The sequence below is a fragment of the Nanorana parkeri genome, unplaced genomic scaffold (assembly GCF_000935625.1).
Source record: "Nanorana parkeri isolate BGI_ZX_2015 unplaced genomic scaffold, ASM93562v1 scaffold260, whole genome shotgun sequence".
Lineage (NCBI taxonomy): Eukaryota > Metazoa > Chordata > Amphibia > Anura > Dicroglossidae > Nanorana > Nanorana parkeri.
Window position 1 is genome coordinate 91,492 of NW_017306528.1, and position 26,351 is coordinate 117,842.

Here is a 26,351-nt window from a genome sequence, read left to right on the forward strand (position 1 = left end):
CGGCAGTCTCTGCACCAGAGGAGCTTACATACTAACATCCCCCACAGTCTCACACTACTATTATTATTATACATTAATATAGCTCTGACATATACTGCAGAGATGTACAGGGGACACCGAGCCAGCTACATCAATCTCTGTACAGAGGAGCTTACACTCTAATGCAGGACGGCACCGGCTGTACTACAAATCCCAGCAATCTTATACAGCACTGCAGAACTGTATATGAATTGGACTCAGGACTTTGCAAGGCACTGGCCTCTGGACTTAGGAACGAATGGACTCTAGACTTAGGTAAGCACTGGGCTCAGGTGAGACACCTGATACCCCGCAGAGCCCACCTGAGACCCCACACATACCTGAGATGTCACATGGTCCACCTGAGAGTGACCATAGATCCTGCACAGCCCATCTAAGACTCCCTATGGTGGGCTCTGCAGGGTCTTAGGTGGGCTGGTCAGGGTCCCTTTCCCTGTACCTCCGTCCCAGCTTTTTTTTACCTGCTGCTGGGGTCTGGCCTCTTCCGCCGCTGGAACGGCGCTGCTGGGAACCGATCGGAAGTGACGGAATTGGAAATCGTCGTTGGAGATCAGAACACCCTGCAGCCAGTGGCGTACCTAAGGAACAAAGGGCCCTGGTGCAAACTGCCCCTTGGGCAGTACAAAACCCACCTGATCAGCATGTATCAGTCTTTGCACATATTGGTCCAGTCTAGCTGGCAGAATCTTAGAGAATAATTTGAAATCCACATTTATTAGATAGGCATATAACTTGGACATTGGATAGAGTCCTTACCCTCTTCCAGTATTACAGTAATATGGAGGGTAAATACAGGAGATTCTCTGGATTCTTTGGGTAGGTGGTCCTTGAAGGCTCTTTTAGTATTGTAGAGTGAGTCATCTGGTCCCAGTATGGCATTTTGGTCACATTTCTGCGTAAGGAGTTTTACTTTTTATACAGTCACATTCCTAAAATGTAGTTCTATAGAAACATTTCAGTCATTTTCTGCACTGCCAAGGCAATCATTTCTCTTGCTATCGAGCAGAACTGAGCTCTTGACTGGGACTGTTAGTAGAAGATAAGGACAAGCACCTACTGATTTGCTTTCAGCACATTACTCCAAGCAACTTTACAAACAGTATGGTGCGCCCATGTAGTCTACAATCAACCCTGATTGCTGATTTATTTAGTTTAGTCGCCCTATGGCAGACAGAGTTCATTGCAATGTGGCATCATTGTGTTGAAGATTGTAGCTGCAACAGAAAAAAGGCAAGATATCAGACGGTATTACCTGTAATTTTGTACCTTGTACTTTTTCTGGTGTTTGTTATGAGTCTTCATATATATTCAGTTATGTTATCTAAGCTTAGGAATGCACCTATCTTAAAACACACTCACACATCTGTCTACGTGACCAGTGGATAGGCTTGGGAATTTCCACATAGTAGGACATAGCTTCAGAATTTGTAAAGGCTGGAGACTAGCTTAAAATTGAACCCAAGCTAAGAAGTAGGCACAAGTAGTGCAGTAGTGTAGGCACAGTAGTGCATAGGGACTTTTCTGTCTTGGTCTCCAGAAAAGTCCCTATGCACTGGTGGATCCTTTAAATCGTATCCCAGAGTATACATTGGGCTACCACTTTTCTCTAAGTCAAGGTTAAGCACTGCCCCCTCCTTGTGCTAAGCTTCACCCTCTACTATTTAGCTGTCAAATGCCAATGTCCAAGGGGTTAATAGAGGCTCTTGCTTTTGTTCAAGGAGTGGTAGGGCGTAATCACAACTTGAAGAAAAGTTGAGGCCCTGTGTACAGCCTGGCCGGCACAGGATCGAATAGTGGGCGAGCGCCGATATGTGTTCGATATGTGTTCACTCACTTCCCGATCTACTGAGCTGACCCGTGACAGTTTCATTGTCACAGGTCGGCTCAGAGTATGAGGCTGAGTGAAAATCACTCACCTCATAATTCTCCTTTAAGTCTATATTTAAAGTGATGTTAAAGTCAAAACGTTTTTAAGGTAATTTAAAATTTTGGTCAAATTGCTAACAATGGATGCTGCTTGTTGATGATTAAAAGTTTTAGCTTCCTACAAAATTAGCTCCCCTGAGCACTGGCCCTGATATCCTGAGCCACCCTTGTGTGAGCCAGTAAGCGGTGTGTCTCCACAAACACAAAGGCACAGCAGTCCCAGTCACTTCCCTATTGCCTACTCCCCCCTCCTCCCTTCACCTTTCGCCATCGAGGCAGATGGATGGCTGCTGGAAATTGTGCTGTCCCTTGTGATCTTGTATTGGACAGGAAGTTCATGGAAGCAAAGCTGAGAGAGTTAGAGCTGTTTGGAAACATGATGACTATAAGTGCTTGGGCAAAAATTTATAAAAAAAAACACTTTGCTAGGCAATGTATATTTTGTTGATCTGGATATATTATTGAAAATAAGTTTATGAGCTTAATATTACTTTAAATGTGCCCTAAAGTGTAGACTGGAATGATTGGACAGTACTGGCTAAAGCATTCCTTTTTATGATTTTTTTTTCTTCCAGAAACCTCCGTGACTGAGATCGAGGATTTAATAAATTATTACTAAATAATAGCAACCTGAAAGAACAAAGGTACGTTACTTCACTCTAGATGATAGAATTTTCAGTGTTACTGATTACTGAAATTACAATGTATTTTTTAATTGTTCTTTTCATCTGATCTATTCTATGACATTATTTTCCTTTCTGTATCTATGAAAGCCCTGCTGGAAATTCAGGTCATGGTGTATCTTTTAAAAAAAAGGCAATCTTGAATTTTATTTTAAAAAGATACAGATTACTTTGTTAAAGGCACTGCATCTGTAAGTTCGTTGCATTGGTGCAATTATTATTATTATTATTATTCTATTGCAATACCTTGTCTAGTCTGTACCCATAACTGAAAATACTATCTATATGATAGGTTTTCCACAAATGTTTTACTCAAAGAAACACTGTTGATGAAAGTTTTATATCAGTTCTTGATCTAAAGGCTTCCACTAAATATTATACTGTTCGCAGCAGTGCTTCTGTCACAGGGAAAAGAAAAGAAAAAATCAGTGGGAGTCCAGCACTGGTTGTTTTCTGCACAGGGCTCCCATTATTGAGGACAAATGAATAGCTCTGCAGCTTCCCTAAAGGGAAAAAATTATCACGGTATGCCTTACACTAAAGCACTTCCTTAACACTTAACCGTCGCATATTTAAACATGTAAAGTGAAACTCCAGGAAGACAGCTAAAAATACAGATGACATATTAATACAGTATTTTGACTGTTTTACCTGCTAAAGCATGTGTTATTCTTTATAGCCAATCTTGTGATACAGTGCTAAACTAGAAATTAGCAGAGCGGTTTTACTAGCTAACAGAGGTGTAAAAGTCAAAAGAATGGATAAATAAAGAGTGCAGCTTTAACCTAAAAAAAATAAAGGAAACACACATACATTGAGTCTTAGAAATTTAAATGGCCACTCCATTTAATATTTTAGCTACAACTGGACACCGGTGAACTGAATCTGGCTCTAGCTTCTTACAGCGATTACTTTAATTGCAAGATCTCATTGCCACATTTCCAGACACTGTTTCTGTCTGTCCTTGAGTTGTGGATGGTCCTGCACAGCTTTACATATTCCAGCACCTCCTGTTGCCTTCTGTAAAATGATTTGGTAAAACCAGCTCTTCTACTACCGTTATTATTATTATTACTAGATTAATGAATACTGTACAAGAATATTTTATAATGGTGTTCTTCAATCTTTATCAGACTCATTTTCATCCAATATCCGAACAGATCTCAGTATACCTTTTATTTACATTTCCTCCTTCTGAACAATAGCACCAGCAGCTATTGTCATTTATTTGTAGATGCTCCAGCTACAGTATGGCCAAACTTTCCTTTCTGCACTTTCCAATGTGTGTGCAGCTGCTCCACAGGGAACATAGCAGTTAGATCACTGACAGTATGAATAAGCCTCCAAGCTTTGTTGCAGAAAATATCTGTCACTTTGTGGCAATGTCTGTGGAGATTAAAGTACAACTAAAGGCATCTGTATGACAGTCTGAACAGCTACTAATTCCAGTTAAGATGTGATGGTTTTTTTTTTTTTTTATGGCAGATGGGGGGTAAGAACTTTCCCTGGGGGTCCGTATCTGGACAGACAGACGGAAGGGCTACGGGGGAAAGGAGCTGGGTGTAGGATATGGGTATGGAATGATGGAGGGGAGAGTGATTAAATGTATGATTGTTAAAAATGTAATAAAGAATTAATAAATAAAAAAAAGATGTGATGTACGGGTCTCATAAAGTAAACTAAAACCTCCTTTACCTTCCCTGGCTGAGCCAAATTCTCCTCCATTTGTGTCCCACATGCTTCCCCTCCCAGACACTGCAGCTCACAGTCTTTAGCAACAGAGGCAGTGCTCTCAATCTAGAAAGCACTGGGCAGGACTAGGTATGGCCAGATGCTTATTGACAAACTACAGGCACAATGCTGATAGTCACCCCCCTCCACGGAAATTAGCATTTTTTTTTCATTCCACTCTAGTACAAGCAGACACAGAATACAGCCTCTGAATTGAGAGGCAGTGCAGGATCATTGCCATACCATCACAGAAAATTGCGTTATGTGGACTTTACTGACAGGCTGAACATGTATTTGTATGACTTTGTAGGACAACTATGAGAAAACTAACTGCAAATGTATTTATAACTAAGTGTTGCAGCATATTTTTTTTTTAATAATGGATGGCCATAGTCTTACTTTGTGAACTGTCCATGGATTTAAGCTGAACTGAAAACTAATTTGCTCCCCCTTTCTGAAATTGTTTATGAATTACATTTTAAAGTGTAATTCACTTTTGCAGTCAGTTTGAGAAGACCTGACTGAATATTTGTTATGTGTTCCTGTTCACACAGCTTACCTAAACATATTTTTTTAAATTAATATTTACCTTTTAGCTGAGTTGAGCTTAGGAGCTTCTATACATACAAATGACCAAATTGGTAAAAGATCAGGCCACCTGAATTGGGTTGGGCTGTCCATCCAAGAGTGTATGGTCAGCTCTAAAGGTGGCCATACACTGTACAACCATCGCAAGACCTTAGTCTTGCGATGGTTGTAAAGTGATTTAAAAACGTACGATCTGCCCATCTTGGACAGGCAGATCGTACTCTCGATCATCGCATCGCTTCCGATGACTGCAATGCTGAACGGGCAGTGTGCGCGTACGATTTTCGGCTGGTCTTCTAGCGTGGTCCTTAGACAAAAGACGTGCGACCGTAGAGTAGAAACGGTCGCACGTCTTCGTTCACACTGCTCGATTCTCGTACGATCGCGGGATTTCCCGCGATTCTTGTACGAGAATCGAGCAGTGTAAGGGCAACTTTAGTTTGTCTGCAGTAAAATCTGAGTGAGATATAAGAAGCCTGTTGGCCTTTAACCACTTAAAGACCATGATGTTTCACCCCTTCCTGGCCAGGCCATTTTTCAGTGTTCAGAGCTGCAGTACTTTGATTGACGTTTATTCAGTCATGCAATGCTGTACTGAAATTAATTTTATACCATTGTTTGGGGACAGATATAGCTTTCTTTTGGTGGTATTTAATCACCACTGGGGGTTTTTATTTTTTACTATATAACAAAAAAAGTACCCTAAATTTTGTTAAAAAGAAAAAAACCTGTTTCCCTATGAAATGTTATGAAACATTTATTTTCACCACAATTTTTTGGTAAAATATAAAAATACGGGGTCACGTCGGGTAAATAGACCCCAAACATGTCAAGCATTAAAATTGCGCGCGCCCGCGAAATCGCAGATAACGACCACAACCAAAATTGGCCATAGGTGACGCTTTAAAAGCTTTTACCACTCATCAGTTTAGTGTTATCAGTGATTAATGGCTCTAGAATTATTGCTCTCATTCCGACGTGCGCGGTGATATGTAACTTGTGTGGCGTAATGGGCGCAATCGTCGTTTTCGTGTTTGTGTGTGTATGTGGGGGGCCGGGGGACTTAAAAAAAATTGTGTTATTTTACTTTTTTTTTATTTGTGACTATTTTTTTATGCTTTAATTTTTTTCAAACTTTTTTTTTTACCCATACCTATATCGCTATCACATAGAGGACTAAGAAATCCCCTATGTGATAGCCAATTCACCAAACAGGTCTTTTTTATGGAGACATCAGGGGGTCTTTAAGACCCCTGATGTCACCTAGGGACCCCCAAAGAAGCTGATGAAGCAGAGATCTGCTCCAACAGCTTCTGTCTGATGTTCTGTACCGGAGAGTGACAGAGGAATGCGGAAGTGATGTAATATACATCACTTCCTGCATTCGGGGACAGCAGAGGAGATCAAAGGGAGGTGGTTAAGTTGCACCAATAGTGACCAATGAGATTTTGTCTATGATTCTCCTGGACAAGTTGATTGGTCATGGTGAGCAAATTCTGCAACTTTGTGCAGAGCTTTCATTTCTCTTTATAAGAAGGCCCCCTTTGTTAGGTTCAACAAAGTGAACAATATTACAGAGTAAAAACAATTGAACAAAAACAGACAGGTATCAACCAGAAATGCAAGGTGGCACCCATACATACCTCATTGGCATAAAATATTACACAACAGAACACAAACAGTTTGGTGTATGGCAAAATGGGAAGTACTAGGCACACAGGCCAGATTAGTCATAAGGGTGTATTGCAGGCTGGATGCTCTGGATATTTGAAAGAACTATTAGAACTAGAGAGACAAAGATAAGAGAAAATAAGAAAAGAGGAGAGGGTGAACGTTGAGATCTCTGGAATACACAGAGACTCATATACACACACATGCTCACAAAGGTTGAGCTCGATGGACCTGTATCTTTATTCAACCTTAACTAGTAAGTAACTATGAAACAAAAATAAACTCTACTGCAAAAAAGGAGTCACAGGCCAACAAGCGATGATCAAAAGAAGGTGGTATAAAATGTTGTATCCAATGTTCCTGGACTTTCTCAAATTTGATCATTGTGTCTGGTTGCCTTGCTGTGAGCTTTTCGTTCATGAAGGTCCAATGGACCTGCAGTATTCACTTTTTAAAACTGGCATGGGCTGCTTTGTAAAGTTGTTATAATCCTTAACATATCCATACACATTAGCTGTGTACAGTGATAGGAATTTAGCTGATCTGAAAAATCCAGAAACATTGCAACACCACATCTTAACTTATCCAGTTAGGGATCTAGGAAAGTGCTGGCCAACATACTTGATATAGAGCTTCTCAAGTGCAGCCCCTGACATCACTAAAGAGCCGTACACAATATTCAGTAACTACTACAGTAGATAGTTGATATAGGATATAATCAGAGACTGCAAATATGCTGTAGGGCTTGTTGGAGATTGTGAACATGCTTCGGGGGACAATATTCTGTAACTACTACAGTAGATAGTTTATATAGGATATAATCAGAGACTGCAAATATGCTGTAGGGCTTGTTGGAGATTGTGAACATGCTTCGGGGGACAGTCATAGAGTGAAGACATATTACCTGAGACTGCTAAAGATCATCGCTCTTATAGCACCATTACAAATCAATGCTCCTGCAGCCCCTTAAAAATTGTGACTCGTTTGATATTTCTCTCAGCAAAATTCATTATAAAAGATCAGAGGGAAAAACATAAAAAAAGAAAACCAAGAAAAAATTAAGATAGTTTGAAAGTAAATAAACAGCACCATTTAACCACTGGAAGTCACTCTAAAGCAGCGGTTCTCAACCTGTGGGTCGCCGCCCCCTCTTGAGTGGGTTGCCACAGTGTTAAATACTTTTTTGTTCATTGGCTTTAGTGAGCTCCAATGTAAGGAAAACACAGACTGCTGTCTGCAGGGGGCCTGAGGGATGCAGAAGTGCCAATGGGCCTCAGGTTGGATATCTTGGACGTTCTAGATTTCTCCCTAGCTGAGTGCATGCTCATGCATGTTGAGTTTGATTGCATGGCTCCCGATCTGTCTAGCAGAGCTGCTATTAGCAGCAATTTTAGCATCAATAGGTTGAAATAGGTGTTTCTGCTTGATAAATGTAATGTGCTGTTTTTTTTGTAAGTTGTGGCTCGTGGGAGCAGCTAATTACACTGTATCTCCTTTTTTTCCACAGGAGTTGCTTAAAGTGCATTTCCACTTTTGCAGCCAAATTGGGATAACACCTGTCTTATATTTGTTACTTGTTCTTATTCACATAGCTCAAGCTAAAAAATTACTTGGGTTAGGGTGTTGAGTTAACTTTTATTCTTGCTTTATTTTCTTCTTCAAATTTGACTGCAAAGGTGGAAATACACTTCAAGAATGCACTAAATTAGAAAAAGTTTTTGCACCAATTTTTTTTTTAATGATACCGGTAGAATTAAAGTGTTTTGTTTTTTTATTGTAATCTTTAAAAATCACACACATAAAAAGGTACAAAAAAAATTTAGTGAAAATAGTTGTGACAAATTTGTGACATGTTGTGAAAGCTTAGTGTTATTGGTGTAAGAAACGGGGAAAATTAGAAACAATGACACTTTATAGTTTGTTAATATTTGTTTTACATTTGTTTCTGGTCAAATTGGTATTTTTTCAGTTATTATTACCTTTAAAATATATAGAAAATTGCAGGACAGACACGCTCAGTTTGAAGTGGTATGGGAACCCTGGCTGAGCTATACAGGTATCTCGAGTCCTCCTTAAACACCACCAGGCCCGCACAGGATACTTAATGTTTGTGGAGTTCAAGTATCTAGAGCCTACACTCTTTTTTTCTCTACTTTTCACTTCTTATTCTATTCCTCTCTTCCTCTAATTGCTTTCTTCTCCGATGACATGCATGAACTTGTTAGCCAAACAGATATGACATAAGTCGAACTGTTAAGCCATTATTGTGAGCTTTATTGAAGGATGATACGACCTATTTAATATCTCCCAATAACACGGAAGACTGTTATTTTGATATCATGATGTACTTACTCTGAGGCTTTAATGCTATTGCCCAGTGATAACTGAGGAGGTGGTACTGTTTAGATTCTGTAGTTATACTTGACTTTACTTTTGTTTTGAACGTGTTTTGTATGTGAATTAATGTCACAAACTATTTCTTTCCAAAAAATTGAAAAAATAAAAAACTTTGAATGTAAAATATATAGAAAATGTAATAACCCTTTGAAGACAATATGACCAAATGAAAGCTGTATTTTCCCCCAAACAATGCCACTCACTTATGTATCATAAGTAAGAACAAAGTTATTGCCGCATTAATAGGCCCATAGCTGAAATGTAAAAATGGCTTTGGAGCTTAACTGTATAAAGCAGATCTGTCAGGTTGGATTTTTTTTCCACACTATAAGCCCACAAAAAATGCTTGGAACATTCATGACCTATATTCATATTTTTAAGTGTGCGATGTATGCTCTGTAAGGATTTGATGTATGCAAAATGTTTCATTTATCAGATTATGTTACTGCTTACAAATGACCCCATCATAACGGTGAAGGAGAGAAGTAAGAATAAAATGTCTGACATTTAAAAATAAATAACATTCACAGAAAACGGCTATCAGCTACGTGCCTGTAAACCTTTATGATTATATTGTTTGTTTCAGGCACTCATCAAATGTATCTTTATGGGGTTTTTTGAAAGAATTAGTTGTTTATGCCTTTCTGCATTCTTATTCATCTGCTCTGCTGATAGAATGACTTTATCTAAAACAGAGGACTCTCTAATGGCATGTATTGCTAAGAGGATTTTTCCAACATTATATCTAATGAGGTAATATTTTCCATGTTTGCAAACTGATCTGTAGTGGCCTTTGCTAGTTTTAGCTAGTAGCAGATGCCTATGAATACATGACTACCATCAATGCAAAATAAAACTAACTGCAGGAATAAGGCAATACATCTATCTTGTTTTAACGATTAAAAAAAAACCAACAGTTTATCAACAATTTTATCAATATAACAGAAAGAAAATTACAGAGCCAGTTGAGAAAAGGTAATGGGGACATCCTTTTGCACAATATTGTACTTATGCAGGACCCATTCATCTCTCTGGCTGAATAAAAGTAATGAAAGTGTTCCACTAAAATGTCTTCATTTCTGTACATAAACACTTAGTTGTTCCCACACAGGTGATTGCCTTCAAATCCATGACTTTTATTTCAGAGACTTGCAGCCTGTGGGTAAGATCCATAATTGAAGGACTTACAATCAGATTCTTGAGTCCTTAAGCTTATTACATATGGCATTTATTCTGCTCGGTTCTGAATCAAACATAGTTAAGCCTGACACTCAAGTAACTTTAGCTCAGACTTTCAAGCAATCCTGTTTTGTTGTAGAGTAAAAGTGGTCAGCCTGTTTATTCTGGGCCGCAAATGCCTTGTGGTTTCCTTGGGGCTGCAGTTATGTTCTTTTATTGTTCTGGTTTTCAATAAAAGACGTGGCAGTAGTATCAAATAATCTAAATGCCTTATATGATAATTCCAGAACACAAAATAGTGTTCTGAGTGTTCATTTCTAAATTAGCAGGCTATACATCTTTGGTGTAGAGAAGTAGGTGTGTGGGTCTGTGGAAGTTGGTCCATAGACAAAAGACTTTTGATGAGTTGTTTTTTTACTGATAGTTGCAAGCATTAAAATAAGAAAGCATTGCTTCTAAGAGGTGATTTGTTAATTTAAACATCCGGGGGGAATTAACAAAGACTGGCTCTTGTGGAAACGTGCTCCAGTTTCTAAAATGAATATATTCTTAAGCAAAGGGTGCCTAATTAATAAACCTTGTAAGTAGACGGTTAGTTTGCTGCATAGGGAAATATAACAAAGAATAGAGTTTTAGAAAAAGAAATGAGGCCCGAAAAAATTTTGTGGGTGCAAAGTAGTAATAGTAAATTAGCAACTGTCTTGTGCCCAGATGTGTTTTTTTGTGAGACAGTTTAGTTTGTACTAAAATGAGAGTCTGACTTTTGTCAAATCTTAAAAATGCATTCAATTATGCTAACTATTAACAATCATTAGCTTATAATTAGCAATTATTATTAGCTTATTTGTGTATCATAGTAACATAGTAGGTAAGGTTGAATAAAGACCAAGGTCCATCCAGTTCAACCTATGTATGTGAGTGTGTGTATGTATGTGTGTGTGTGTGTGTGTGTGTGTGTGTGTATTTATCTTGCTCTAACACTTCACATATCTCTGTAGATTCTGCGAAAGAAGAAACTCATCCAGAAGTTTCTTGAATTTATCAATGTTATCCGCAAATACTGCCTGTGGTAGGGAATTCCAAACTTTCACTACTCCCACTAGGGAAATACCCTCTAAGATTGAACCCCCTCTCTTCTAACCTCTTGTTGTGTCCCCGGGTTCTCAATACAGTTTTAGGTTTAAACAGCTTGTTTTGAATATTGTGGTCCCCATTAATTCTTTTTAAAGACTGCAAAAAAGGTCCCCTCTTAATCGCCTCTTTTTCTAAGGTGAATAAGTAAAGATTTTTACAATGATTTGGTATCATTCAGCTGTAGATTGTTAATTCCCCCCACAATTTTTTTTTATACACAACAGAAGCAGCGCAGGTTTTCCACTAAGTGGAAATAGCAATACCTTGTATTTAAAGTTTTAGAGGCTTTTCATTATAAAGGTAATCCTTTTTTTCCTTTAGAAATCCATTCATTTTATGAAACTAGGTTAAAATGAAAACATATACAAAGGTCTTTATTATCAACCATAAACTTGCCTACAAGTCTTCCCGGGGCTGCTGAAAGCGCAATTAAATTTATGTGTCCTATCCTGTTTTCATCAGGCTTGAATACATGAAGGACTAGAACATCTTTTGGCCTGTTCTCTAACCTCATCCATTGTGCCTTTAGAAAAAGTAGCAACTGTTTGTATTGCCTATCTTTATATATATGTGCCATTAACTCTAATGTATAGTTTTACGTTATCATACAGAGTGCTTGTATGTTTAGTGATAATGAATAAACCCATAAAAGCAGGTACATTTTGTTATTTTTCTATAAATACAATTAAACACAGTCTTCTATACTTTAAACTAGGGATGTCCCGATACCACTTTTTCAAGACCAAGTACAAGTACTTGCCATCAGGAACTTGCCAATACCAATTACCGATACTTTTTCTTAAAGGGACATGTGACTTTTTTTCTAAAACAATACAGACTAATGATTTTAGGCCAGTTTTTCACAAGGCTGCATTCAGATGTCACCAGGCTGCATGCAGGTCTCACCAGGGGTGAATCGAGATCTCACCAGGGCTAAATACAGATCAGACAGAATCTGGACGCAGCCTGGTGGCATCTGGACGCAGCCTGGTGGGACGTCCAGATGTCACCAGACTGCGAATGAGTCTCTCCAGGGCTGTGTATAGATGTCTCCAGCGCTGCATATTGGGTCTCTCCAGCGCTGCATATTGGGTCTCTCCAGGGCTGCTGACAGGTGCCGTGCTGACCCCTCTCTACAGGTGCATAGTGAGCCGAATGGAGCGTGTGCCGGTCACGTGCAAGCTCCGATACTGTATTTCATGTGTGGGGCTGCCGCGAGCAGTGCCTGCGCCAGTGTAACACACTTTGCTAAATAATGTGCAATTCCTGGAATCACAGCTGTGGATTAAAGAGGAGCTGGATGACGCTGAAGAGGAGGAGGCGGTATCACCCACGGAGACCGGAACGGAGGAGAGGTATGTTATAGCCGGGAAGGTGGAGGAGGAGACGCGGGCAGCCGAACTTTTTTCTATATATAGTTTTTAATTTTATACTGTTAGGGTTAAGCATCAAACATGGAGGTACACAAGGACAGTCCACTCAGAAGAGTAAGTTTCAGGGCTTCCAGACTAATTTTATCAAACAAAGATAATAAACAAAAATGCTTCCTTTGCAGAGGTATAGCCAACACTCCCAAGTGACCAGACAACTAACTCTTTACTCTAACCTTCTCACCATACTCTGTATACTGTACACCAGGGACGTACGGTCAGGGGAGGCAGGTTAGGCAGAGCCTCATCTAGTATGATGGAGAAAAAAGCTCTCAGCTTCAAGTCTGAAGCTGAGAGCTTTTTTCTCCATTCAGAGTGGCTTGTACCAGGTTACACAGCAGGGAAAGCCTCCCCGCTGTCTAACCTGTCATGCATGGAGCGCTGCCTGTTTATTACAGGCAACGCTGCATCCAGCTTTTAACAGCTATGTTAGGTTACACAGCAGCCGGCTTCCCCACTGCTTGTGTAACCTAGCTTAGTGAGGCAAGAGCTGCAACAGCCTCTACTCTGTTAGAGGCTTGAGCTCTGTGGATGGTTTGGACCAATGACAAAGCGCCATTGGTCCAAGCTGTCCAATCAAAAAAAAGAAAACAAAACATTGAGGACATTGTTCGCAATGCCTTACCAGTGACGAGCAAGTGAGGAACAGGGAGGTTCCTCCCTGTCTCCTCCCTCCCTCCTCCACACATAGCTTGGTGACCGGGTTGGGGGTGGGGCTTTGTGGGTTGGAGGTGGGGCTTCTGCTAGCTGGAGGCTGAGCGTCGTTGGGCTGGGCATTCGGGGGGTGGGGCTGGGTAATGACTCACCCCGCACGAAAGGTACTGCACGTCATTGCTGTACACCTGTGTCTTCTCCCAGGTGGATAAACTACAACAAAATTCCCAGCACACTTACCAGCTAGCCTGCAACAAAAAAGACAAAGCATTACAACAACTGTCTAACAGTTTGACAGAAGTATAACCCAGGGTTGCCTCACGTGGTGCAGTGGCCACCCTCACATTCCCTGGCTAGATTTAAGAGCCCTCAACGGAAAGCAATTCAGCCTTTGTCACTAACAGACTCTTGAACATTTAAAGTGGAAAACCACCACAGCCTGGATGGCAGATACACCCTGTCTCAGGCCAACAGCTAGTTTTATGAGGCTGTTTTTCACAATATATACATGATGGAAACCATATTTCCACACTACATATGCAGGCTTTGCTTCCTGCTTTGTATTACTACACAAAGGTTGTTTTGTTTTTTTCTTTTCTCAGTGTCAGTGAAAGTCTATGACTTGGTCAGCTTGAAAACAATGCACTACTTGTGGGCCTAATACCATATCTCAACAGTTGTTCAGAAGTCAGGTAGAGTAATATTATTGGCTCCCTACCCTGGGAGCTAATCAACAAGCTCTACATTTAATAAAATAACAAAAAAGAAAGAGAATACTTGTCCATTCAGGATCAAAAAGACAATGGGGTTGATTTACTAGAGGCAAGTAGGCTGTTCACCTTGCTTCACCTGACAGCTTAGTAAATGTGGTGAAAATTCACTTTGCAAATAATACCCAATCATGTGCAATTAAAAATGTAAAAAAATACAAGACAGTATGTTTACTTGCACATGATTGGATAATGGAAGTTAGCAGAGCTTCACCTCCTTTACTAAGCTAAGAAAAAAATATCTTGCAGAGTGAAAATTCCCTTGCAAAGTGAACAGCCTATTTGCCTTTAGCAAACCATCCCCAGTGTCTGCCCACTCACCCACTCGCCCAGGCATGTATACTTACCCAGCCACGCTCCATGTGAGCACAATGTCACCACATTGCTGGAGTCCCTGTTAGCAGACCGAAGCTTCCTGGTATGGGGGAGCATGTGACCTCCCCTATCAACAGATCAGAACACTGTCACATGGGGGGTACAATGACCTCATCCCCCTGATCAAGCTCCAACACCAATTGACACCAGAGCTTAGACAGATGCGATTGTGAGGTGGCATTGCTTGTTAACTACAGGTGAAACTCGAATAATTAGAATATCGTGCAAAGTTAATTTATTTCACTAATGCAACTTAAAAGGTGAAACTAATATATGAGAGAGACTCATTACATGCAAAGCAAGATAATTCAAGCCGTGATTTGTCATAATTGTGATGATTATGGCTTACAGCTCATGAAAACCCCAAGAACCCCAAATCCACAACCTCAAAAAAGTAGATTATTACATGCAATCAATAAAACAAGGATTGTACATAGAACAATATCGGACCTCTGAAAAGTACAAGCATGCATATGTACTCAGTACTTGGTTTGGGCCCCTTTTGCAGCACTTACTGGAATTACTTTTGCACGATATTCTAATTATTCGAATTTCAAGCTATGTGCAATGTGACAGTGTCTCTTTAAGATACAGTTCAATATTAATACAAAATGTGTGCTCAATGAATACACACTATACTTTCCTTGTATTTGTTTAAAACTTACATTTCAGTAATCCAAACAATGTATTTTAATGTTATAAAAACCTTGTTTTTATGTATAATTTGTACATGTACAAGTGAATAACCATATTTGCTTATTATACGCGTGCAGCCTCCGCTTCTTGGTTTTGCCTTTCTTATCCTCTTATCTCGCTGTAAGTCTACCAGAGAGGATTTGTCTGCTGCAAAACAATAGTCTCTCTCTGGCCATGACGTGACGCACCGGCAATGCTCCTGGTAGCTGCAGACCATGTGATCTAGGCTTTAGGTGATCTGAAGGAGCAGATTTATTCCTGGTAAGAAATAGATATCTTGTTACTTAACATGGCAATGTGATTTAGAGACGCTGACATTTACCTTAGTGACTCTTTATTTATATTGTATACTTTTAGTAGTAGCTACCTATGCTGCTGCATGGAAAAAGAATGCAGAACACATATCTCTAAGTGTGTTTTTTATCAAAATGTATAAAATCAGAATAGTTCCTTAAAGGTAGGGATGTCCTGATAAAAAAATTTCAAGACCAAGTACTTTCCGATACCAGTAACCACGTTTCTTTATAATTATGTATTTTAACTCAATCCATGATTATACAGCAATGGAGAATAGCAACCGGCTATAAAGGACTACAAATCTCAGCAATCCATGATTATCCAGCAATGGAGGATGGCAACCAGCAATCATGGATTGCTGAGATTTGTAGTACTCTATAGCCGGTTACCACTCTCTATTGCTGTATGATCATTGATCCCATCAATCCATGATTGTACAGCAATTATACAGGGCTATGTGCGGTCTTACAGAGCTGCGTTTGGGTCTCACCAGGGCTGCGTTTGGGTCTCACTAGTGCTGTGTTTGGGTCTCATCAGGGCTGCGTGCAGATCTCCCCAGGGCTGCGTTAGGGTCTCCCCAGGGCTGCGTTAGGGTCTCCCCAGGGCTGCGTTAGGGTCTCCCCAGGGATGCGTTAGTGTCTCCCCAGGGCTGCGTTCGGGTCTCCCCAGGGCTGCGTTCAGGTCTCAACAGGGCTGCCTGCAGGTCTCACCAGGGTTGCATGCAGATCTCACCAGGGCTGCGTGCAGATCTCACCAGGTTGCATGTGAGTGCCAGGCTCTCCGGGCAGTGTGGATGGTTGCTGGGCACGTGCCAGGCTCGTGCCAGGCTCCAGGGCTGTACGGCTGTCCATTGCTGTGCCTGTCTCTGCGGGCACTGGAAAGGAGGAGGAGATTTGGGGCTGGACCGGCACTGTCAATTACAGCTATGAAAGGTCCCCAGCAGGCTGGCTGAGGTCCCCAACAAGCGCAGGACCTCAGGCAGCCGAACTTGTTTAAAAATTGAAAAGACCGTTATTGGCCTTTAGTATCGGGGCATTTTCACGAGTACAAGTACTCATAAAAATGCCCTGTATCAGCCCCAATAACGATACTAGTATTGGTATCGGGATATCCCTAGTTAAAGGCAATAATTTTTTTTCAGATCAATGAAAAAATGCATAAGCATATTTCTCACTTTAATATGCACCCATCGGATGGAACTCTCGTCTCCTTTTCAAATGTTTTCCAGAGAAAAGCATTGAGCAGGCTTCCCGGCCAATCAGGAAGTCGGGTGGTGGGTAATAACCAAACAGCCGAATTGATGCTGATTGACTGGGAAGCTGGCTTCCCAGCCAATCAGCATGGAGCCGGCCAAACAAAATGGAACTGGCTTCCCGACCAATCAGCATGGAGCTAGACAGCATTAAGCCAGCTGCCCAGGCAATCAAGAAGCCGGACGTCGGGTAATGACACACCGCCCAGCTTCCTGATTGGCTGGAAAGTCAGCTCCATGCTAGTGGAAGAACCGGAATTCGATACCGACAAACCGTTATTGGTGCATCCCAGTTTAGAAGTCTTGGAGGCCTGTGTACCCATCAAGCTAACGGTTTCTACATCATTACAAGACACAGTAGTAGCATAGGGATCTAGGGATTAGTGATGAGCCGAACACCCCCGTGTTCGGTTCTAACTCGAACTTTCGAACATGGAAAAAGTTCTAACTCGAACTTAGAACTCAATGCAAGTCTATGGGGGTAGAACTCAGAAAATGAAAGGTCCCCATTTTGAAGCCTTATATGCAATTTATTGGCCATAAAAAGTGTATGGGGATCCGGGTAGTGCCCTGAATGACAGGAATCAATGAAATTTAAAGCAAAAAAACCCCCAAAAAATATTTTTTAAAGAGGATACTTCAATAAGTGTTGAATGCTAAAGAGTCTTTAGCATGGTTGCAGTGGTGGGACAGAGCAATGGTAGGAGACATGGTCTGCTCAAGAAGAAAATATAACAGCTATTCTATTACAGGGAACTCCTTATATCTTTGTTACAGAAAGACAACGCAGAAACTAGAATTTTCAGAAGGAATGATGATAATAATGATGATAATAAAACACATTGTAAATAATATGTAATTTCAGCTTAATATAGATTTGTTAGCATTGTCATTTGCTGTATAACAGCCATTGTATATTGCTGTAGAACAGCCTTCTGGAGTAAAAGCTGACTGCATAGAGAGAGTTTACTTTGTGATACCATTTCTCACAGAGAGACTTCAGACACATATTAACATTACTACAGCTTGGCTGCAAGAAGAGCGATGGCTGGCAGTGCATAATGCATGATTAGCTTTGCTGAGGTGCAGCCAGCAGCATACAGTGGGTGGATGTATGCTCCAGACTCCGAAAACATAACACTAGCAATGTTTTTACACTTTGCAACTACTTTATATGGCTGAGGTAACAGTAAAGATTACACTGTTAGGATATCAACTTTACTCTCGATTTAAAAAAAAATCAACTTTACATGGTCTTTTTCTTGAAGCCAACAAGATAACAATTACTGTTAATATTCAGCTAGAGGCAGAATATATCCCCACTAGGGGACAGTATAGGATGTATGTATATTGAGTGCAGCACAAAATTTCAGAAGGAGAAAGTATGTTTTGGTTTTTTTTCAATTGACAATTTTTATTGAGGTTTTATACAAAGAAAGAAGACATCTATATTAGACACAATATCGGTTGGAAATTATGTATTTTAACTGGCAAAGAAAGCTGGAGTGATGTTTCAAAAATGCAAGCAAAACATTTTCAAGGACAGCACTCTTACCCTTACATTGCTCATTTATTCATATCATGCATACATATAAGTATGGTTTTCAAGTACCCTGTCTTAGTATAGTACTGCTCTCAGTATTATACTAGAATTACATTAACACAAGAGTTTGCCTTCTTCCAATGCATCTGAATGGATATGTCCTGTAAAAAAGTATCAAGGATGGCAAGACTGCAGGAATGTAAGAGGACATAACACCATGGACCACCAGTGATCTATTTAGCTTGTCTTCAAATGATTACCAGTGTAATGGGGCACAAAACCAGTGACTACCAATGTACAGGGACACTTCACCACTCATCATCAATGTTTAGAGCCCTCCTCCGCTGACAACTAACTATTCTACACAGTGCATACCCCATACATACTCCTGAGTGCTTCACTGTCTATGTATATTTTCTCACCATTAATGTTATTTGTGTAGTGCTCACCCCCAAAGGAGTCACTGGATAGATTGGGCCCTCCTAGCCTGTCTAGGTTTTACAGTTCCATTGCTGCCCCAAAAGCACTTACTGACCCACCAGTGGCGACCAATAAACAGAATTCCACACCAACTATTTATTATATTCATATAAAGACATTAATAACATTTCTAACAGTATTGTAGTTAGGGTAACATAAGCATAATATCATAATAGAAGGTGATTAATGTGAAAGAAGATTGAAAAAATCATGTATGATACAAACTTTACGCCCAATAGCTTAAGTAAATGGTACCAGGGATATCAGTGACAAGGCTAGTTTCTAATTGACAAATACAGCATGAAATTAATTTTATTTAAGACAGCAGGGAAGGGAAATTAGGTTTGTAGCTAATGTTTGGCAGTTATAATTCTAGGTATGAGTAGGATTCTTAAGTTCTGTTTGCAGACACAATGATGACAGGACTCGGATCATAATAAATTGAATATTTGTAATCAATGGAAAGTCAATACTTGAAAGGAAAAAGACTGAGCAGTTTGATGTTTGGAGATATGAGGAAGTCAGCCATATGACAAATGTGACCGAAAAACACACTATCCCATAAACCTCTAAAACAATTATCCAAATTGGATGGAATTAACTAAGAGTAAACTATAGGACTGCAGTAGCATCTATGAATGTGCTTGTAGGAGAGCTTCATTTTTGGAGGGCTTAGAAGTAGAAAGCCAGATATGTTCCTAGTCTTCACTATATAAAGCTCAATACCTTGGTCCTTACAAAATGTTGTTTTAGTGTGGAAGGAGCCCATCTACAAACAATGATGTTGAAATAGCATGTTACGTCAGATCCAATAATTTTGCCTTTCGGTCAACCAGTTTGGCAGTCTCTGCTGGTGATGAGCATTCCCACAAAATTGCTACTATGATTATGCTTGAGCATCCCCTCATAATTGATACTATGATTATGCTTGAAAGTTACCTTTGGCTTTCTGGTTGCTTCTCTAACTAATGCCCTAAGTAGAGTTTTGGTGGATGGTCTTTTTCTGCCTTAATCTTTTCATTATCCTAATCATGTATTTACCAGTTTAATTTGGTAGATTCAACGTGTGGAGGTTTTTTTTTAAATAGAAAAATATATCTGCAAAACTTTATTACGAACTTGATAGCTCTTTGGACTGCATGATACTGTTCTCCAACATTCTCTGGGATGTTCCAAAAACTTGTGTTTATTTTGGGATGATGTGAAAATAAGTGTACTAATTGTGTGACTTCTGAAGGCAAATGGGTTGCAATGGAGCCCTTTTCACAGATAAGGAAACTATCTATTACTTACAGAATCAAGCCTTTTCAGGTTTTTTATGTGTAAGTAATATAGAAAACCATGTGGATTTTTTTCCACATTGACATTTTAATGCCTAGTCTTCAACATTTGGTTAAGTGCTCCGGAGGTTAATACATGTACAAAGTATTGTACATTAGAATTGCGTTAAGACAAAACACAAGCATGTATCTTTTACTCTGTGGGTACTACGTAGTCTGGTATTTACTGATGTGCTGACACCTGAAAAGTATCTGTATGTGAGTGCATAGTGTTTATGTATGTGTGTGTGTATGCAGGAACCCATGACCCCATTTTCCAACCCTTGAACGATGAAAGTGAAATCTGATTGCCATGATTGATTTACCTCATTTTAAACATCCTCAATGTTATTTCACTGCCTTATTAAGTAAGCCTTATGGTGCTATTAATATAATGTTTTTCAAAGATTTTCTTATTCATGGCGCTATAGTTCTCTAAAAGCTTGGATGTTGTCCTCTCAGTATGCTACATTACAAGCCTCACGAAACCAGTGATATGCATTTGACCTTTTCTTTGAATAACACACTTTATTTAGATTTGGTATTCTGTACACAGCAAATTACACTAGTTCTATTGGAAGTAATTAGCAACACCTACAATAATAAATGTCAGAGCTGTCACAGTGAGCTGTCACAGTCAGCTTCCAGCCATCAGTATGTACAATGACAACGGAAGAGCATGCTTTACTAGAAAACCTTATGTCAAGGTTTTAATTGGCACCTGTAATACAGTGATAGTTTACTATTTCACCAGAAAATATGTGGGTGTCAGAAATCTTCTGTACATGTGTGCATTTATGTCTCGCATTGAAAGGAAAATTTATAGCCTATTAAAAATATAATTGTAGATGAGCCGGTCTGTCTGATAAATATAAAATAATTTAAAGTGATAAACTACTCTTATTTCTTTTTTTTTATTCTCCGAGATGATTTGAATGGAAATGGGACCTTTTAACCTTGCTTAGAAATAGCTCTTCTGCATAAAAATCCAGGGTTCTTACATCACTGCATTACTGACAGAAGGCACTTGGTGGCCTTGTGCACTACAACAATACTTGAAGGAAAGACGAAAACCCTGAGAAGGTGGAATGTGCTTCCTGAATTTAAAGTGTATTTATACTTTTTTTCCCTTTTGGGTTAAGTGGGGAATGATTACAACCTCTGTAAAGTTTTTATTGCAGTCTGTGCCCTCATTGGTGAGATTTATTCTACCAATTTGTCCTGGCGATTATTGTCTCTTAGAAAAAGTAATGGCTAATCCAAGATTTTATAGCTGTCACCAGAACAAAATGTGGGGGTACATTTTCCAATGGTGACAGCTGTTCTTGGAAAGACTGTCTACGGAGGAATTCCCTTCACTTTTAGAGAGATTTTCTCTCAATTCCTATAGCATTTGGTTACACTTAAGGGCTTAAATTTCATTTTGGCTGGCTGCAGAAAAGTCTCTTTTTAACAGTAATTAACTTTAATAGCATGCAAAACTGAATTCTGGGTAAAATAAAAGAATTATAATATATTTAGTATGATTGCCTGACCGCTAATCCGGGAAGGAGGGTAGTTAACATTTCCACTAACCACTAAAGTGGGTGGTTATTTTTTATAAATTGGCCCCTAGCATACCTCCCAACTGTCCCTCAGTTGAAACCAAATCCCCCTGTCCCTCTTTCTACCTCAGTTGTCCATTTTTTTGGTCTGTTGTACAGATATCTATGAAAAGGTTCTATTTAACTACCAAAAGTGTTATTCTAAACTGAAACCTTTAGTTTGTCTCTTGATGATCTTGTTTGCTATTTCGAAAAGCCATTACAGACATTCCACAAACGTGATACACATTCGCGTTTGTGCATTGTCCCCATTAGAGCAATTAAAAAAACTAAATGCTTGTAATATATTCATACCCCAGAAAAAAAGAGTAAGACTTGGAAAAAAATAGATCTAATTTTTTTAAAATATATTTTTAGCATAATGGAAAAGCAATGGTGAAAAAAACCCAATTCTGGCTTTAACCAATAATTTTTGGCATTTTAAATGCACATAATGGGGGGGGGGGGGTGTCCATTGCCAACATACATTGCACTGGAAGGTGTCCCTCTTTCTCATTTTAGAATGCTGGGATGTATGCCCAAGGTGTCTATCCTTAATGAAAGTCACTGGGCAACTCAAACTATAGAGTTTCATCAGAAGCTTAAAGAGTGATTGATGCCTTGCCAGTGTGGAATCTACCAGATATTTAGTGAGGATGTAGATTTCTTGGTTGTGCTGGCTGCCTTCTAGTGTTCATATTTGAACAAATTTTAAACTGTGACACAAAGACCATGTAAAAATATGAAAACCATGTCAAGCTATGTACATGTAGCAGGTCATTATCCCTTTCTACATATTATGTATTACAGATAATGTTAAGTAACAAAAGTTGAAAGCTTTTTTCGTGACAAGTTTATTTTAAGCACGTAAGCCACAATGAATGTCATTGAGCAATTTTAGTGTCTTCTTATATTACCATTTTCATTTAAAAACTACATGCACACATTTGTAATACACGATTTGGCTTGCTTTTTATTACCAGAGAAGTTCATTAAATTAAGAGAAGGGCTTTTTTTCTGTGCATTTCAAATGACTGGCACATTTATTTTTGCATTTAACTATCACTAATTACCATGAAAGGTGATTTTGAAGTTGGGAAGATTGACTTTGTACAATCACACAGCATCTGCCAGATTAACTTATACCACCCAGAGGATTTAAAATAAATATATAAAAGCAGATTAGCTGTTTATATCTACACATTTTAATCTTTCACATTTCCAGCCAGGAAGTTTGCCACTCAGGCTAATTATAGGAATGTATTTTTCTTACTGTCAAATGTGTTTTGATTAAATATATTCTGTATATATTCCTAATTATCTTAAAACTGATAATGACTATCCTCTCGGATCCAAACTGCAATGGTGTAAGCAAAACATAGATCTTACAGTTACTCTACTCTAAATCATGGGTTGCTAATACATATTAATAAAATGAAGCCTATATAAACGCCATAAGTGCACAAACCTCTAATCTGCTTTCAGACTTCTTGTAATGTACTGGCATGCATCTTTAAATGAGCTTTTATGATTTCAATCAGCCAAAGACATGGCTTCAAGGTTATTAGAAATGGCTTTTTTATTTTGGTAATATACATCATTATCCTTGATTTTTCCTTTTCTTACTTCGAGAACTCATGTGTAGGGAGAAAATTCTTATATACTGAACAGTTATTTGTTCGAGTGTATTGATAATGTTGTGACTAATGAAGAGGACACACCGAAGGATTGCACAATGGTGACTTTTACACTGCAATCTGTAACTTCCTCACCGACCTAATAAAAGAAAGCCGACTTCAGATATCACAGAGGTCATTGGAGAAGACTGTCACATATGACTTTCCCTATTCCAAACCCCCCCCCCCAAACACTGCAATTAGCATATTATTTGACAGGGCTTCTAAATTGTTACCAACACCTAAAGTGGACCTTATTGCAACTTTACAAGTCTGAAGCAATACATTCCTAACATGTCGATATATACAGCAACAGTATAACTTCTAACAATGCTCTACCTTTTGTGATTCAAAAGCCACCCTTGAACACCAGCCAAGTGACTTTTCCTTGGCTGAGTAAATGTCATCATTCTGCTGCAGGCAGGAAAAAGTATTTCCTCAGTCTCCTTTCCTCCAGTAAGACTACAACATTGTAAATTTGTAGCATTGCAAAAGGTGAGAGGCTGAAGCAGGGGTTAATCTGCATCAGACATTTTTAAACATAGCCAGGAACTGCACAGAGACCAGAATTTACAAGGTTGTGTCATCTCTGAGCCAGCATCTCAAAGTAGGAAGTAGATGCTGAGCCTGGGGAGTGCTTAAACAAAGATGGCTCCGTTCTTCTGGAGAGAAAAGCAGAATAAAGCATTGGTGAATAAGGCAATAAGGATAAGGTGAGTACCGTGGTCTCTGTGAGAGGTAATAAATACCTGTAAGTTTTTTAATAATCCACTGCAAACACCACTCACATACCAAAATCAGGCTTGCACTATGATTGCATCCCAGGTGCAGGCAAACTGGTACGCCGTCACCCATAGCAAGCCAAGGCAGAAATAGGGTCTTCAATGAAAATAAAAATCTTTCTTTATGAAGAAAATACATACTGTTTGTTCCTCGCCATGTGTGCTCCACTTCTAATGCATTTGAACCCATTAACTATTAAAAAATGTTTCAAAAACAGACTTTTCCAAACAAAATTCTACTAGTGTTTGGCCAGCTTCAACCAAGTAATTTTTTTTGCATATCCATTTACTTTAAACTTTGAAGAATGATTCTAAATCAGTCTGCTTGTTTTATGATGTGTAATGTCAGCAATCACCCTTCTACCCAGCCCTCTGTGTGTCTGAAGTCTCAAAAGTTCTGTTCATATTGTCTGATGCTAATTAAATGTGGTAGCTGCAGATTATTTTTTGCAACCAAGCGATGCAGAACATATGTGGAGCAGAAGTGTTCAAGCTAAAATAGGATACTATTTATGGAGGTATGTGATCATAATGTGTTGTCTACTTTTGTTTTCAAATAGCAGGCACCTAAATATACCCACTTTTTATTTAAAGAAGAATGGATTTATTAAAATTAACCCTTTCAGTTAGGGGGAAGCCCCAAAAGTGCTTGTTTTGGTCTGCAGGTGAAAATAAAGAAGATACACTCACCTGATCCCCAATCATGTGGCATTGACCGCTCATCTCTTTCTCACCCTCCGCTCCGGCTGTGGTATATCCCTTAGTGTCCTCAAATCTAATGGACCTGCATTAGACATGATGGTATCATGGTTCATTACACTGCCAGAGCCTGGGAGAGAAGAAGCTGTGGAGACTGTCTAGCAGCCAGACAGGATAAAGGATCAGGTGAGTATATTGTGTTTATTTTTGTCCCTACACCAAAACAAGCAATTAGCCCTTGCAGTGCAGGTGTAAAACCTGGAGTCCTTCTTTAAATTAAAAGACTAGTAGTGTGCACTATGGAAACCCAAAGTTGTACCGTACTACAGTACATTTTTATACTACATATGACATGTTTCCTTTAAGTTGGCCATGGGCATCAGACAGTGACTGGATTTCAGGAAATCATCTGACTTCATAACAGTGTCTCATTCGCCTAAAACACAATACAATCCATATACCCATTGCACTCTTGACCGCTGATTCCAAGTAAAGCTAGATGGGTGCTTCAGTAGTGGAAGGATGGCCACCGTCAAAATAGTACAAACAATTATGGACACCAGCACTCCAATTGTAGAATAACGTCTATTTATTGACGTCCATGCAAAAACATACTTATTGCAACGTTTTGGGGTCACGCAGGAACCCCTTCATCAGGCAGAACAAGTGTTCTGCCTGATGAAGGGGTTCCTGCGTGACCCCGAAACGTTGCAATAAGTATGTTTTTGCATGGACGTCATTCACCTAAAAGATGCACTACCATTGCTGCTGCTAACATGGGAGCAATTTTATAGGCCTTTTACCTTATTCTGAGGAATATCAATGTCTTGTTCCTGGTTAGAAGCTGAAGTGGTGAGATGGCTTGCCTTTCTCCTCTGGTCATTTCACCCCTGTAATGGTGGACAGGGCATGAGAGGGCACAAAGCGACACTGGTGTTGAATGTCCAATCTGAAGATGCATAATAGTTGTCGCAGGCTCTGGAGGTGGCTTGGCTACGAGGCACTCTGGACGACGATGACGAAAATAGGATGTTACCACAGAACAGGGCTTTAGAGTAGTCAACATGGGAGCAGTGAAGAAGCTGGGAATGTACTTGAAGAATAAGCTGAAGTCATCATCTATGGAGTCGGCAACAGATAGGCAAGATAGAAGCAGGTCCAAAGGCAGGCCAGCTCAGCAACAGGTAGGCAGAGTAAAATACAAGTCCAAAGTCCCAGTGCAAGCCGAGTCAGCAATGAAAGGACAAACAATAAAATCAGGTTACTCAGGTCCCAAGGTAATGGCTGACGACCATGCAGTAAAGTTTTATTCAGCTCTAATCCTTAGAAAGACCTCTTGGTGCAATGCTGGAAGTGGGTGTGTGCTCTTGTGCTCCATGTGCAACATTCTTGTGTAAACATGCGTGTACATTCAAAATGGATGGCTGTGACCCTAGGCCTTCAGCAG

General features: G+C 39.5%; 1 protein-coding gene across 1 annotated transcript in view; it reads left to right on the top strand.

Annotated features, from left to right (window-relative positions):
* Window positions 1-2,539: 2,539 nt before the first annotated feature.
* The window catches only part of ARVCF (armadillo repeat gene deleted in velocardiofacial syndrome), a 269,995-nt gene continuing 246,183 nt past the window's right edge, over window positions 2,540-26,351 (top strand). The window contains exon 1 of the mRNA XM_018556965.1: window positions 2,540-2,609. The gene's annotated coding sequence lies outside the window, so the exon portion shown is untranslated. The remainder of the gene's footprint in view (window positions 2,610-26,351) is intronic.